We start from the raw sequence: 4,739 nt of genomic DNA, 5'->3' as shown, positions 1-4,739 counted from the left end.
CGACCCACACCCATTCTAATACCTATATATATGTTAGTAAACGCAGGGATTCATATATTGGAATCATTCTCAGACTTATATATATTTGTAAACGTAGGAAATCTCATGCACCGAAATCATTTCCTTCATTTTCATTCCCATTATAGGTAAGTAAACGTTCCATAAATTTCATTTGTTTTGACGAAAGTTTGGTTTACTTTTTCTTTTATATGATTTCTATGAGCGCATGCATAAGGGTATGTATTAGGGTTTAACGTCTTAAATAAGTAGATGACCACCTAATCATTGCATGTTTTAGAAAGGCAACCAAATAATGTGAAACTTACTTGTGTCAACCAACTTTTAGATGACATAGTATAGACACCCGTATTTTTTCTTATTTATTTTATTTTGTCGTACAACGTATGGGACTACGTATTCATAAGGTACAAAAGTATTTGTGCTTAGGTAAGACTATGAGGCTATTTTAAAGGATTAAGAATTTAGAGAAAATCCTATTTTAGTCTGGGAAACTTTTTTTGAAGTACCGAGGCTTAGGAAAAGCCCGGAAATTTTTCTCGAAAAGATTCGGTGAAGTATCAGAGAAATAAGGATGTTTGGAGTGGTATTTTTGAAGTGGGCTTAAGAGAAATTAAGAGAAAAAGGAAATGGAAGCAGCCAAGCCCACTTGGCCCAAAAGGAAGGGCATGCTAGACTTTTTACACTAATAAAAGAGGGAAGTATTTAAGGCGTCATATCCCCAAACCCTAGCCTCCAAACCTTATTTTCCTCACTTCACTCTCTCTCTCTCTTCAGCTCTCCCTCTCTGTTTGCGTCGCCAGCAGTTGCGCCGCCGCCACATCACCGCCACCTCCGGTACTCCACTCACCACCAAAATTTTCAGATTTTCTCCTCATTATTCCCTCTATCCATTTCTCAAACCAAAATTGTTAGATTTAGCCATTCAATCATCCAAAAACCCTAGAACCCGAAATCAATTTGGGGGGTTTTTGTGATTTCTTCATTCTAAGTTCAAATCAAGGTAATCTCTCTCATAATCTAACCTCTATTCATCCGATCTATACTTATTTTGTGATATTGGTGCATGAACCAACCATGAGGGGCAAGGATTTGTGGTAAGGATCTATCCCATGCAACCTTATTTCGAGTTTTTGGTTGTGGTGTTGATTTTGGACGGATTTGTAGGTGAAGAAGACTAAGGAGGAGGAGAGGCCATGAGTTTTTGGAGAACAAAGGGTAAGGTTTGGGTTTTGGACAAACCCTTGAATTTTTGGACTTTGTTTTGTTGATTTTGAATTTTATTGAGTTATTTTATTAGTGGAAAATTGTGAAAAATGGGATCTTTGAGGAGGATTTAATTAGTAGGATTTATTAGTCTAGTTTTCAAAGTGTTGGGAAATTGTGTTGAAGATTTTGGTGGTTTTTGATGTGTAATTTTGACCAAAAGAAAAAGAAAGGGAAGAAGAAAAGAAAAGTCTTTATTTTTTTGGAAGGAAAAAAAAATAAAGAAATGAGTAAAAGTTGAATAAAAGGGGTTTTACCATGGTAAAGTGGTAAAAAGTGAAAAGGGTGAAAGTAAAGATAAAATCGGTGAAAGGAGGTAAAAGGTAAAAGTAAAAATGTGAAAGTCACGGTAAAAGTAAAAAAGCGAAAAAGGAGGAGTAAAAGGGTAAGAGTAGAAGTAAAACTTTATATATAATTATTTACTTATTTATTTTTAAAATAAATAAGAAATAATGGTAAATAAAGGGGTATTTGGTCAAAAGTCAACTCGAGGGTTGACAAAGGTTGACCGACCTCATAAAACGCGAGGATCGACTGGACTTTGATCGCTCGGATTGGCGATAGTCTAATGGAGCGATAAAGATATTTTCCTTTTTAAGAAAGAAGTTAGTTTCCTAAATTGGTAAAAGTTAAAAGGAATAATAAATAACCTCATTAAAATAAAAATGATTTAGTATGCGCGATTACTTAAAGTTAGTCACGATGTTTACCTGGATAATTACTGACAAACTAAGTAATGATTCAGGAAACATAATCGTTAAGGAACTTTAGACTAAAAACACCAGAGTGTGGAATATGCAGACATTTCCAGGTAGGGTGAGCTATCCCTTCCTTGTTAAAGGTTTTTCTATATATGTGGAATGTTCTAGTATAATAGTATGTTGCCTGTAAGTACGTTTTTGGTTGTTCATTAGTCGATGTCTCGTGATAGCTGTGTTTTCATAACTGATAATTGTTTACTGCGAAAACCAAGGCTAGACTTGCGTGTTAAGATATTGTACCCTACTGTATGTTTGTACTTGTGACCTGAAAGTGAATGGGACCTAAACACGTTGATTCCTAGTCATCCCACGGTGTCGATAACCGTGAATCTCCGGAGGGGCTGTGCTCCTATGTGAGTCGAGGAAAGGTAAGTACCGACGGTGAACCGGTCATACAACACTCAGGGCAGAGAAATAGACACTTTCGCTACTTGTAGTCACAAGGACTACAGAGTAGTTGACCGGTTCTCGAAGGATGACGAATTGGTCGATCACTGATTGTTTTAGATTAGCCGGCAGGTGTTAATTGCATTAAAACATAAATAGGATTGTTAGTGGTTTATTCTGAAACCCTAGGTTTTATCATCTTTGCTTTTCTACTTATCAACTTACATTTTTCTTTCCTTAATTTTCACATTATTTCTTTATTTGAAAATCTAAAAAAACAATATCTTCTTTCTCTTGATTGTTCATTGTGTTTCTGTGATTTTGTGTTTGGATTAATTGAGTTAGGGTTTAAATTAATTATCAATCCTCAGTTGGAACGACCTCGTACTTGCACACTATACTAACGACGATTCGTGCGCTTGCGAGTTTTAATTAAAATTTCACAACAAGTTTTTGGCGCCGTTGCTGGGGATCGATGATTGATTTTGATTCTAACTTGATTACCAATCTGATTTTATATTTTGTTTATTTAGTTTCTATAATTTTTAGTTTTAAGTTTGCTAACATTTATCTTTTTGTGTTTCAGGTTCTGTACCTTTTTTTTGACGTAGATTCTGGATATCTTCCTGGAAGTTTTAATAGGCTTATTGCATATCACCGGAAAGCTACGCGAGTCTAGTTTCCAACGGAAAAAGCAGATCAACATTCGAAGCTGTGAGCTAAGAGATATTTGAGAAATACCGAACAGTACTCAATTTGCGCGGAAATTTTTCCTGATGACTTCTGCGATCTTTTTGACTTCAACATCGGTTTCATGCTATTCTTCAATAAATCTCAGGGAGCTCTAAACTCTTCTCTTTACTTTCTTGGTCTTTTTTTTCACTTATTTTCTTTCCATGCTTTTATGTGCATTGCATGCTTTAATTCTTTCAACATTGAGGACAATGTTAGATTTAAGTGTGGAGAAAGGGATTTCAATTTTTTTTTTATTATTAGGTTGTTAGTATAAACAAAAACAAAATAAAAAAATTAGAAAAACTGAAATTGAGAAAAATTGTGTTTTCTTTGTTATTTGTGTGTCATTATTTTTGTTTTTTTTCTTAAGTCTTAAGATGCCTTTCAACAAAATTCTCAAAAAGAAAAAAAGATGCCTTTCAACAACTATGATGAGTATTTATTTCAGAAATTATAGCTTAAGAGGATCATAAAATTGAGATGATGTTTGACTTTATTCTTTGGTTAATAAGAATGTATGATTGTCATATGTATGTGTAGTGGATGTGGCTTTGCTTACATGGTACAGAAAAGAGCATGTTAGGATAAGTTTTTGATTCATACATAACGTATATGAGATATTTGAGCTTATTTGCTTTTCTTTGTCGAGTGTTAAATGAAAAAAATATATGTCATCTTATCGACGATTCGTGCGCTTGCGAGTACAATCAAGAGAAAGAAGATATTGTTTTTTTAGATTTTCAAATAAAGATATAATGTGAAAATTAAGGAAAGAAAAATGTAAGTTGATAAGTAGAAAAGCAAAGACGATAAAAACCTAGGGTTTCGGAATAAACCACTAACAATCTTATTTATGTTTCAATGCAATTAACAGATTCTTTTGTTTCATTAGATGATAATTCCCGTATCTAAGTCCTTCTCAGGTACGGCACTTAGACCATAGTTTTCCTTAAGTGTATGATTCTCTCCTGGTACGGCAGATGTCGTATATCCTAACTATACAGTTTATCCCTCTCAGGTATAAATTTAACATGCAAGACTCATTACGCTTTAGAAAACAAGGGAATCAAGCAAACCATTAGTCTTTCTCAAGTAATAATGTAATTTACCACACTTAATCACAAGAAGCTAATCAAATTATATTGCATCTCTGCTTCAAATTTGTATTCCAATTACTATATGCAAAGCCCTAAGGTGATCAATCAAAGAACTTAAACATAAAGCATAAAGTCAAATAGTGATTAAGCATTCATCATAAAGAAACTATAAATCCATCAATAAAACATCAAAATACATAAACAATCATAATAGGGCATCATCCTAACCCTAGAAAAGGTTTAACAAAAGATAACCAAGTAAAACATAGGAAAAACATAAAAAGAATGGAAAGGGAAAAGAAGGGGAAGGATGGATGAGTCGTCTCCGCTCCTTAGGCATCTACATTGTGCTCCCGAGACTCCTCTCTCATGTGAAATTTGTGCTCCCTATATAGGGAAGATTCTGCTCATGTTTGGCTTCATGTTTCCTTGTAAAACTTGGGTTTAGATTCATTTCTTCATTTGGAATGGGAAA

The 4,739-nt window shown here is 34.1% G+C and overlaps 1 long non-coding RNA gene across 1 annotated transcript; it reads left to right on the top strand.

The window, feature by feature from the left end:
- The first annotated feature begins 773 nt into the window (after positions 1–773).
- LOC121052385 lies at positions 774–4,302 on the top strand. The gene is made up of 3 exons (XR_005808899.1): positions 774–1,021; positions 1,186–1,236; positions 3,019–4,302. It is a non-coding gene; the product is annotated as an uncharacterized LOC121052385 (long non-coding RNA).
- The last annotated feature ends 437 nt before the right edge of the window (positions 4,303–4,739 follow it).

The sequence above is a fragment of the Rosa chinensis genome, chromosome 3 (assembly GCF_002994745.2).
Source record: "Rosa chinensis cultivar Old Blush chromosome 3, RchiOBHm-V2, whole genome shotgun sequence".
NCBI classification, from domain to species: domain Eukaryota; kingdom Viridiplantae; phylum Streptophyta; class Magnoliopsida; order Rosales; family Rosaceae; genus Rosa; species Rosa chinensis.
This window is presented reverse-complemented; position numbering and strand designations above follow the sequence as displayed.